Source organism: Amphiura filiformis, chromosome 9, assembly GCF_039555335.1.
Source record: "Amphiura filiformis chromosome 9, Afil_fr2py, whole genome shotgun sequence".
Lineage (NCBI taxonomy): Eukaryota > Metazoa > Echinodermata > Ophiuroidea > Amphilepidida > Amphiuridae > Amphiura > Amphiura filiformis.
This window is the reverse complement of record NC_092636.1, coordinates 41,740,165-41,752,453: the sequence shown is the minus strand read 5'-3', so window position 1 is coordinate 41,752,453 and position 12,289 is coordinate 41,740,165. Positions and strand designations below refer to the sequence as shown.

The following is a 12,289-nucleotide window of genomic DNA, read 5'->3' as shown; positions in this document are numbered from 1 at the left end:
CGCATGCCTGAATTTTTTTATATGTACTAACATTTCTCCTGTGCACTTTTCTTTGTATTTCAGATGGCTTGTGGAGTTGGAGATTGGGGTTACGACAGAAAAGGAGGCAATAGATGGTCAGTAGTTTGTTTTCTGCATGTTTTTGTATGTATAAACTAGATATCGTAAGATAGATATAGGCAACCTAAAAAGTATAATATAGATATGGTGAGATAGATAGCCTGTTGTGAGTAGATCTATATATTGATCGGGAGTTGATGGTATGGTATCTAGTTAGGCTAGGGTTAGAGATAGGGTTAGGGCCAGGGGATATGGTTAGAGGTGGGGTTAGGGCTAGGGTTAGAGGTAGAGGAGGGTTAGAACTAGAATTAGGCCAGGGTTAGGGTTAGGTTTAGAGGTACCAGCTTGAAATTTTGCATCCGTACATAGTCCCTACTCATAAGGAGCATTTAGTGCAAACATGATGAGCAGTATGGTTGGTGTCTTCATGTTATGCTTGCCTGGATTGTCTTTTGTTTGTCTTCAGAAAGTGGGTCCAGTGCTTGGCAATTGGAGCACTGTGTTTCTGTTTCATCGCCTTTTATGCTTGTTGGCAACCTAAAATATATAAAATAAATATGTTGAGGTAGATGTGCTTGTAACCTAAAATGTAGGCCTATAATATAGATATAGTGAGATATGCTTGTTGGCAACCTAAAATGTATAATATAGTCATAGATATGGTGAGATAGATATGCTTGTTGGCAACCTAAAATGTATTATATAGTCATATAAAATATGGCGAGATAAATATGCGAGATAAATGTATAAGCTTGTATAAAATAGATATGGTGAGATAGATAGCGTGATTGTATTAACATTTCTCTAGTATGCTTTGTATTTCAGAACGACATGCTTTCGTTGCATTCTATTTACTTTTATTGACACTTTTTTGTGTTTTTGTAAGTGATTTTATTCTTTCAGATTGTGATGCTTTTGCTAACCACTGAACAGCCTCCTTACCAACTTCATACGTAACATCCATGGCATTAAACAAGTACCCAACAGTGATGAGCTGTACAGACGGACACAGCCCACCCAAAGCCATTGTAAAAGAGTTCGGCAACGCCTGCTGTATCGGAAGAAGGTCAGGGATAGAACACACTGGAGATAAATTGTGTCCAGCGCTGTGCTTCACAGCCAATCGATAGATAGATGCACACAGGCCAGAAAAGGATGGGATGGACAGTTATTCATTATCCTGCAGGTTGGTACCTATTACATGTCATTGAATGCTAACTCTTCCTGGATTAAGCTAAAATTTACGAGGTATTACTTTGCCTTATATTTTTGGTGAGAGAAACCAAAATTATATCAAAGGCAACAAAAAAAACACCCAAATTTTCTGGAAGCTAAAATGTCACCAAAACCTTACAAATTTGCAAATATTTTCAAAATCAATATGTTTTCCCCCAAACCCCAAAACTGCTGATTTTACATTTCACCCAAAAAAAAATCTCCCAAAACGTTTTTTTTTTTTTTAAGTTGTCTAATGCTATCAAAATGGATTGAAGACAAAAGTAACATTGTAATGTATCATTACTTTGCATCATATTATACCTATTGCCAGTGGCATAGCGTGGTCATCACATGGGGGGGCACCGACCATGATTTGGGGGGCACCAGGTCTGATGGGGGCACAAGCCATTTTTGGCAATTTTTTGGATTTTAAAAATTTCAGAACGATTGGGGGCACGTGCCCTATGATGCTACGCCACGTACAATGTTCTGTTCTGTGTGCTGTGTCTCTTTGTTCTTCTTTAGGGTTTTGTGTTGTCTGTATTTTTGTGTGCTTGGTGACTGGTGGGTAAGTGAGATGCTATTATTTAGAATGTAAGCTCTTTCATTTTTTGTTGTGTTTTGCAGATGCCTTGATTGATGTTGAGATGGTTTAGTTTAGACATTCAAGATTTCCAACTTCGACTGATCTATGTAAGTACAGTTAATAGCAAATGTGATGTTTGTTTGTCAATGATGCAATATTGTATTGTCCAGTTTTGAATGCATGTAGCCATTATTTCTGGGGGGAAGGGGGTGTAGCAGGACTTATGAACCTTTAAAAAAATTTGCTTGCATCTAAAATGTACCAACTCAAAAATGGGATTCTGCGTGCAATGTACATACCTCACCAATATGACTCACAAAATTTGAGCAGTTTCGAGGCCTTTAATATAGAAAATGGTAAATTGCTCAAAATCAACCAAATTGCTGAATAGTCGCATTATAGTGATAAATAGCTTTAAATTGCTTAAAGTTATGTTAATTGTGACTTATCATGCACTAAAAGAGCTGTAGAGAATGTGTATATTGCAATAAAGTATATAGTTACATGGTATAATAGAATGCCTCCATACTATTACCAAGATGGACCTGTTTACTTTTAGAACACTGTAACTTGGCACCTGGGGCAATAATATAGAGTGGCACCCTCAATTCTTAAGACAAGACAAATACTACTAATTTGGTTATAGTCTAGTTGAATTTCGGTCCTAAAATGATATGTTCACTTTCACCACTTGAAGGGGTAAAGAATCCAGGGGCACTGATTTGGCGCTCCCAATGGTGGCACCCAGGGCACGTACCCCCACCGCCCATAATCATTAATCAATTAATAAGCTTAAATACCCCCATACCCACTTTTCCTTCCTGTAGGTCATGTAGGCAAATGGTGAAGCAAGCATAGAGGATATGGTGTTCACCGATATCAATGAATGAATACAAGGTAAGCGTAATGCAAGGTAATAAACAATACTAATGCATAATCTTGATCGGAATATCTGTAGATCTCTCATCTTCACAGATTTTGAACAGTATACCTGATCGAAGGAAAATACTCGTCAATCATAATAATTCCAACCACTCATTTGATTTGTTGTCAATCAACTAATTGATAATTAAATCATTACATCAATCATTAAAAGAATTGATCAATCATTATAATCAATATTAATCAATTATCAGTAATTATCGACCAACCAGTAAATTAGTTAAGCATCCAACAATTCGATTAACAATCAACAATCAACAATCAATTATTTGTTTAATTAATCGATGAAGATATTCCAAATTCCAAGATAGTGTATTATCATGTAGAGGTGAGCCATGTATACTAACCACTCAGAAAAACAAATTGCATCTTGACTTGACACAAATCTGGACAAAATGAGGTGGGGTATTTGAAGCTGCCTAAAATGTGTCAATAATATTTTGTTTGCTTTATGTCCTCTATTAAACACTATTAATAAAAGAACAATAATTTAGAACATTCTTCAAAAATGGATTTTGTTTCAGAAGTCTTATATATTTTTGATTATTATGCAACCTTTGGGTTAATAACTCATGCTTAACTTGTTTAATTTCTATCCTTTATGTTTCAGTAATTTGGTATTGTGATGCTTCTTGGACATCTGATTCTATGATCTATCATAAAAAAACCTAAGGATATAATTCATCCAACAGATGGCTTTACCCTTTATCATAACAACACAAGTTTCCCCCCAACAACAGTATCGTATTGGATCAATTCTGAAAAACAATTCAACACGCAATTGAAGCAGTTAGAAGAGCAGTTAAGTACCGACGCCTCTGAAAGGATTGAAAGCAACTCAACTGAATCAAATCAAATCTTTGTGCTGCTAGATTCGTTTGCAGCATTGCAGAGTAAGAGAAGAAGAAAGATCCTGTTATTTTAACTTTTTACTATTTTAGAGTAAGATCATAACATTGGTAATTCTTATAGAAATCCTTGTGATGTTACCAGGGTTGGGGTGCATTTGCCCCCACCCCGGTGTTGTCACTGCCTAAGCAAAGACGTAACGCATGATCATTCCCAAAGTCAAAAATACCCCCCTATTTTGCACGGTTTCAAGAACATTTTCAGCATTTGCTTCCCCTATTTTACACAAATAGCCTTGAAAATTACCCTTATTTTTTGCATTTCAAGTACACTTTTACAAAAGCACCCCTTTTTAACATTTCAAGAACACACACCAAAGAACACGGCAGCCAAACTGGAAATCCCTAGTGATGTAATCGGTGTAAACAAACCAAAAAAACAAACTGAATGAGTTGCTGAATATTAGGAAGGCACAAAAGTTTCATAAAATCCAGGAGTAAATTGAGCAAGAAATGTTAAGATTTCTTGGGATTTCAACATTTTCAGATTCACAAAAATATACCATATTTTTTAATTTCGAGTACACCGTCGTCAAAATCAACACTATTTTTAAAATATCGCGAACATAAAAATGTTCGCGAACATAGTTTTAAAATAACCCCTTTTTTCTCGAAATTGTGATGCTACCGGGGTTGGTGGTATAGCTAACTTGGGGTGCATTTGCCCCCACAGGTGTCATTCACTCCATTCAGTAAAGCATAAAATTGGCAATTCATTTAGAAATCCTTGTGATGCCACAGGACTTGGGGTAAATTTTCCCCCACATTTGCCATTCACTCTATTCAGTAAAGCAAAATTGGCAATAGAATGGAATGGTCACAAAAAACTCTTTTTATTTTTTGTCTTGTCTGGTAGTTATGGATATCAGAAAGTTTTGTAACATACTCTTTAAATGAATTAGGTAGCTCATGTATGGAATTCTTGTACATTGGGTATGACTACTATAAGGCCCTTCACAATTGATTCCGAGTTTACTGTTCAAGATTTTAAAAATAGGACGAGGTGAATTTTAATTATTAATTATCTATTATTTTCTTTATTTAGTATCGGTTATCACAACCAATTATCAACCCGTTTTGACTGGAGCCGGCATTATAATTATTTTATTACTATGCTTACTTTTACACATAGTAAAAGGTGCAGTTATATGCTGTTTGTTTATTCATCATTATTATTGATATGATTCATGTTAGAAAGTAGCAAGTAAAAGTCATTAAAAGCAATATTAAAGGACAAAATGCAAAATATAAATAATTAAATATTTTGCAATTTTCAATTTTGAATGCGGGCAGTTTAACAGTAAACTAAGAATTGATTGTGAAGAGCCTAATGACTATTAGAAATTGTTCTTATTGCCCATTTTTGGAGTTTGGTCAGTTTATCTAAGTAAATTTTACATGTATTCCCCCAGATTAGAATTCCATATGAGGTACAGCAAAGTACAATAAAGAGTATGCAATATATGTAACAGCTGAGAAGTTTATGTGAAAATCCATTTTATGCTTCAGAGAGACAAACAAAGTACTTATTATGTCACCAATTATATTTTTCATTAGATACCCACGAAAAAAACCTATTCCCAAAATTTCAGTTGATTCCGATTTTGCGTTCGCGAGTTATGCATAATTATGTGTATTACACTGCTCCATAGACAATGCGTTGTAATTTCGTTCTGGTGCACCAGAACGAAATGAAAATTTCACGATATCTTTGCTAAACGAATTTAATATCTGCAAGAAATATTTTGTACATAAACATTATGTAGCCAGAGGTTTCCAGTGATATAAAATCTCAACTTTTTTTTGAGAAAAGTGGGGGATGAGGCTGTGGATCACGAAATGCCCTTTAAAACAGAAACACTGCATGCATTTGAATTTTGTCGTTTGTTGTAAATAAAAAATGCTTGGAGCTGTAAAGTAATTTGACCTCCATGAAGCTAAGATGAGATTACTTAGTAATAATTGATTAATGTTCAATTGTTTTGATCATTTTGGCCAGTGGTGGCACCATGGGGACCAAATGCCCCCCTATAAGAATTCTTCCCCACAGCCTCCAGTAAAGATGCAAAATTACAAGACTGAGCAAAGTTAGATTTTGCCCCTGCCCCACCCCCCAGGCCCCGCACTCCGTTCATCCGCGGGTATTCATGCTAGTTGAAAATTTTGCGAAATAAGGGGTGTTTTCAGATGAAGAAACACGATTTGCGAAACACACAAAAAAGGGGTGTTTTTGTCAAACCACGTGTTCGCGAAATTGACAAAAAATGCTTTTTTGCCTACGCGTTTCTGCCAATAAAGGGTAGGGCCTATATTATTAGAAATATTGTTAGCGTTTTAGGGAAAATAGGGGTATTGTCGAAGGGCAAATAATCCGTGAAATCGCTAAAAAAAAGGGGTGTTTTTCCCCTAAAAACTTCGCGAAATGAGATGCAAAAGGGGGTGTTTTTAAAGTTCACCGACAAGCATGAATACCTGCGGATGCACAGAGTGCGGGGGCCGGCACCTCCCCCCCCCCCAAAAAAAAAAAAAACTCCTGGTGTTGCCACTGGCTTTTAATGGTTATAATTTAAACTCTGATGTGGTTTTGTAGGTATGTTATCATGATTTTTCAGCTGACTGTTTCTCCTTGGGCATACATGTTTGTTTCCTGTAGCAGATCAAAAAAGTCAAATGCGAAATGTGTTTAATCCATGTCTTCAAATGACAAAAATACCTTTTTTTGCTGCAAATTGGAATGGGAATTTACAGTGGGTCTCTCTGACACGCACGAAAAGAATCATATTCAAAAATATTTATGATCCCTTTCAACCTGCAGATTGAAAAAAGTAGGCCTATTTAAAAAGATGTGTGATGTTTTCCCCAGTAGTTTTTCACTATGCTCGTTTATTGTTTAATGTGTAAATGTTTACTCCAGTTTTGTTTTATATTATTTTTTGTGATTTTTCTGGGGTTTTTTTCTTTGAAAAGTGAAAACAAATTCTAATTCACAAAATAAGCCATCAAAAACGTAATACGCACGCTCAGGAAACAAACTTTTTTTTTTGGCCTAAGATGTTTTTATATTTGGGATATTTAAAACATTTTGGCACATTTCATAGTCGAGTAAATGCATTCTGATATCGCGTTCTGTTCTGTGCTTTCCTTTTTGCTTCCCTTTTTGGCTGAGATGCATTCTCATAGGTTTGTCTTGTTCTGGTTTAGGATTCTCTTTCCTCTCCTCTTTGGCTGAGGTGCATTCTCATAGGTTGGTTTTGTTCTGGTTAGGATTCTCTTTTATAAATGTGATATCAGAGTGTAAAAAGGATGTTATTTTTGGAATTTATCAAAAGGGATGGGATTTTGGGGATTCAAAAAACATTGTGTTACAGGCAACCTTGTGCTGTGCTTGTCACATATACATGCATATATAACAACATCAAATTCAAACAGGGGCGGATCCAGGAATTTCAGAGGGGCGCCGAGCCACTGCCACTGCCGTTGCAGCTCGGCGCCCATACAAAGTCAGGCGCTGCTCTGCAAATGATACACAAAGTCAGGCGCCGCTCGAAAAATTAGAGAGGGGGCGCCACCCTCTAAATCCGCCCCTGTCAAAATTATGTGTCCAAGTATTGTGAGAAAAGCAGTTTTGCTAAAAACTCATCCGAATCAAGATCACATACATTCTGTGTGTGATACTAATCTGGTTCATTAGGCCAAAGGAGACTTTTCATGAAGTTTGTAATACAACGCTAGCTACCATGATGTTAGAGTGTATGCGTTGGACACACGTCAATTTACATGGATAAAAAAGTCGGTTTTGCTAAATACTCATCTGAATTAAGATACAAATGATACTATCTGATCCAATCGGACCAAAGGAGGCGATTGTTTAAACTTTTATCACTATAAGGCCTAAAAATTGTTTGATTGGCGTAATATAAAAAAAAAATTTAGGGTAGGTAGGTCGGGATTTATTTTTACTTTTAAAGCTGTAAATTGCATTTGGTAAAGGCCTTGGGAACTTTTTTCTTCCTTTTTTAATAAAAAAGTTTAATTAATGTTTTTTGCAATAAGAAACTCTAGGGTCAGGCCTAATTTTAGGCTTGGTCGGGTTACGCCAATCAAACAATTTTTTGTTTGAGGCCTAATTGACCTATCCAGTAATATTAGGTTATTTTATGTATCCATCATGTTTTTGCTCCCTGTTCATTTGCCTGTATATCCATTTCAAAATTTCCGCCGCTGTCCAGATTGGTCAGATCGTGTCACATGTCATGTGTGGCAATTTACACTAAACTGAACTATAATGTTCTTTTCTAATTATCCGAGTGCTGCTCGGATATTATACATATATATTATATGGGGCTGTCCAATAATTATGAGCTTTCCCCAAGTAAAATTTCCAAATGGTGTGCCTAAAGTTGCTTGCCCCAGCCTGCCAAAATTGGTTACCCAAAATGCCTGCCAAACAATCTTTCACCCTTTGCACATGCCCAAATTTTTAAATCCCAATTTACACTACACTTGTATTACATTAAAACCATTTAAAATTGTTTTAATGTAATACAAGTGTAGCAAGCAGGAAATTGTGCATATTTAAATGTACAGTGCCCCTTTATACATGTGTACCAAAAATTGCTTCCCCCCCTGGCTTGCCAAAATATTTTCCCTTTCACAATTTTACCCTCCCCAGGGCTCATTAATTATTTTGCAGCACATTATTAGTATTATTATTATAGACTATTATTATTATTATTATTATTATTATTATTATTACTATTACTATTATTAGGCCAAGTAAAAAAAAAACATGTATATCGCGTATCGTCCGCACTTGTTCAAAAATCGGTGAGGGAGGTCCTTATTTATTTTTTTACCATTCATTGCAATTGCAAAATTGCAATTGCAAAGTGCAAGTGTTTTTCAACACATCATAAAATCAGGGAGGCCCTAATATTTTATTTCCCCAAAGCCCTACCCTAGCTTGAAGAAATTAAGTGTTTGCAATGTGTTCTGATAACCAAGAACTTCTGAACATGTATTTTCATCACAACAATTTTAGAAACAAAGTAAGGATGCAAATAGGAAAAATAACGAAAATCTCCAAAAATCGGTGAGGGCGTGGACGAGATACATGTTTTTTAAATTTTATTTGGCCTTATTATCATTATTATGATTATCATCATTATGATTATCATTATTATTATTATCACTTAATACATGTCATAATAACAATGATAATAATGATTATTTTTATCATTATCTTCATTATTATTATTATTATTATTATTATCAGTGCACTACTATTATCTTTTTGATTTCTTTATAAATTTGTTTTAATTTGTGCTTTTATAATCCTGTTTTCTTTGAACATGTTTTTGATGTAGTAATATATTATTTGAAACTGTACATAAATATATATATATATTTGATATATTAATTAATGTGTAAATTTTGATATATGAAAATTTTGTCGACATTCAGTTTTTTTACTGCAATGACATTTTAATCAAATATACCTGAAATATATTAAAGATTCTGAGATAAATCATGCTGTATATCGCTTCTTTTGTCCCATGTCTCATTGTCAAATACAGGGTGATCTGCACCCAAAATCTTAGTTGCATATGAATTTTTTAAGAAAGTTTTATGAATACACCACATTTAATTTTAAAAACAAGAACATTTGAAAGACACCCAAAAAAAGTTGCATACTGATATTACTGTCTTTGCGAATTGTCTCAATGTAAAAGGAAAACTCACTCAGTAAGCTTTTATGATACATGAAAGTTTAAAAAAAGCTTAATTTAGCACAATATATTATAGAAATGTATTCATGTGAAGCATTGCAACTGAAGTGGTTAACTGGGGTGTATAATACAGTTCCATAAAAATTCAAAACTAATTTTGTTGGATTAAAAAATATACTGTTTTGCTAAATAAAATGGCGAAATCTTAATACTTTATGTTTTGGGACATGTGGTCAATTGTTTAAATTTTGATGGACGTTTCATGTTTTTCAAATGTTCTACATGTAGCTTCAATCCTCCTGTAAGGTTTCATTAACAAGACAAAGCAAAGACATTGCACACTGTGTTTTTAAATAATAAAATAATAAAATGGGATATTTTTGGCAACAAATTTATTATATTCACCAAAAGACTCATTTTAAGTTTCATTAAAAAAATACCAATTATACCATTTTCATATCTTCCAACACAATTTCTGATGAATTTGCCAATGCATTATATTCACAACTAGAATTTCGCGGTTCTCGACGCAAAACGACGGCCGCAATGCCTCCACCTTGATGCCCGTCATTTTAACCGGTGCAATTTCACTCCAAAATGACCTTCACATTATTTGCCTCACTAAGGTAGCCGTTCCCACCAAATTTTATGAACCTACAGCAGTCTATGGCGATTTGACCCCGAATTACCCCAAAATGACCTTGACATTTTTGCCTTGTTTCAGTGGTCGTCCCCACAAAATTTTATGAACCTGCAACAATCTATGGCGATTTGACCTTGGATGACCCCAAGATGACCTCAACATTTTTTTCTTCCTACAGTAGGTGTTCCCACCAAATTTCATGAACCTGCAACAATATATGGCGATTTGACCCGGGATGACCCCAAATGACCTTGCGATTACGCAAATTTTGCGCTGAAAAGCAAATCAGGTCAAGAACCTCTGGCTGTGCTACTCCCCGCCAAGTTTCATCACTAACTCATACAGTCTCCAGATAATCTGTGCACAAGGTTATTTTGCTTGATATGCATAAATTATGCAAATTAGGTACTTAATTACCATATTTTGCAACGAAAACTTGCTAAAATTTGGAGTCTGCCAATTGCCACCCTCCACCAAATTGCATTACTATACGCCTTACCAGTTCCGAGAAATTGCACTGGCAAGCTCGGACAGACAGATGGACAACCAGGAAACATAATATAATACCTCCGGTGGAGGTATAAAAAAGCTACAAAAGACCCTATGTATTACATTTTGCGAAGTTTCATTTTAAAAAGACCACTAGGGACCGTTCACAAACACTTGTTGGGGGGCCTGATGCAAAAAGGGGGGCGCTGAAAATTTTTGACCCTCCTAAGGGGGGCCCTAAAGAAAATGACCACAAATTTTCTTGGAAAAATTGAATTTATATGCTTTTCTATGCATATGAGGTTGACCCATACATAATTTTCATGTCAAAAAAGGGGGGCCCTGAAATTTTTTTGAGGTCTGTAAAGGGGGGGGGCGAAAAATTTTAGCGGCGAAATTTTTTTGCATCAGCCCCCCCCTTTACAAGTGTTTGTGAACAGTCCCTAAATCCATTTTCGTTTTGATCGTGGGCAAAAATAGTGTCAAATTCAATAGTGCGCACATCGTCCAAAAAGCCTTGTTTGGAAGCTTGAAAACATTAACAGTCTCTCTAAAAAACAAATCCAGTATATGTATTGCATGATGCAACTATTTTTTCCAGCTGTGCCCCTGAAATTTTATTTTACCCCACCCCGACCAAGAAAGCTGGCTAAGCCCCTGCTTTTTGGTCTAAAACACTAACAAATTTGGCTGATTCTATTTAGGTGCAAGTTAGGACATGTGGGATTCAGTGGAAACATTATAAATATGCCAAAAAATCAGGTTAAAAAATGATTTATTCCATCTTTAAGGGTAGAATTGTTGGTCGACTTGCAGCCAAAATATTGACTTTCATAATCTCAATCAATATATTATTGTAAAATAACACTTTGATGTTCTGGAAAAGTTCATTCTACTTTTCTACAAATCATATACTTTGAAAACTTGCTTGATTTATGAGTTATGTAAGTTTTACAAAAGTGTTGTTGTTTCAGCCCTCTTTACAACATAACTCAAGAACCACAGGACCTACAAAAGTATATCTGTGATATTTTAATTCTTCTACACACTCGCTATGAAATGATCAATGCAATTTTGCCAAAGCTCACTACAAGATGCTGTGAACCCCGGAGGGGGTTCTCCCTGGTATACGGGGATGTGCCACGGTTTTGGGGTATCTTTTCAGCGATTTTGGTATATCGATGGGTGGGTTTTCAGCGGAGACCAATCCCGGGAGACCAATGCGCCCAATTGGGTGCATTTTGGAAAAATTGCACTTAAAACGCCCAATTATGGTAAATTTGGGTGCTTTTTGGGTGCTTTTTCTTGAAAATTGGTATACTGATGGGTAGCAAAAACAGCAAAAAGTAGGTATAGAGAAAGTCAGCATACGAAAGTCTGCGTGGCACACCCCCGTACAAATTTTTTTCGAAGACCCCCCCGGCTGCCGGCTGTGAACTACCAAATCTCAAAAAAAAAAATCACCGAGCACTATTAATATATGCATATATGACGTCATGAAATGAATTATGCATATTTTGTACCGGTGTCGTGAATAGAAGAAACAAGTGATTTTTGTTGGACTCAATTTTACGGTAATGTATCATAAATTATATCCATATTTCTCAAATATCGCTTGTTTTTTTCACACATAATTTCCACGAGCGATTCATTTGATACGATTCAACCATATTCTCGTGGCTTTTGTGTTTTAGGTTTGTTGAAAATCGGGCAA

At 35.5% G+C, this 12,289-nt stretch overlaps 1 protein-coding gene and 1 long non-coding RNA gene across 2 annotated transcripts in view; both read left to right on the top strand.

The window, feature by feature from the left end:
* The first annotated feature begins 321 nt into the window (after positions 1-321).
* On the top strand, positions 322-4,513 carry LOC140160332 (uncharacterized). Its single transcript, XR_011859959.1, has 4 exons — positions 322-1,246; positions 1,906-1,971; positions 2,692-2,761; positions 3,417-4,513. It is a non-coding gene; the product is annotated as an uncharacterized lncRNA (long non-coding RNA).
* Positions 4,514-12,095: 7,582 nt separating this feature from the next.
* The window catches only part of LOC140161005 (transmembrane protein 33-like), a 23,405-nt gene continuing 23,211 nt past the window's right edge, over positions 12,096-12,289 (top strand). Inside the window, exon 1 of the mRNA XM_072184377.1 lies at positions 12,096-12,149. The gene's annotated coding sequence lies outside the window, so the exon portion shown is untranslated. The remainder of the gene's footprint in view (positions 12,150-12,289) is intronic.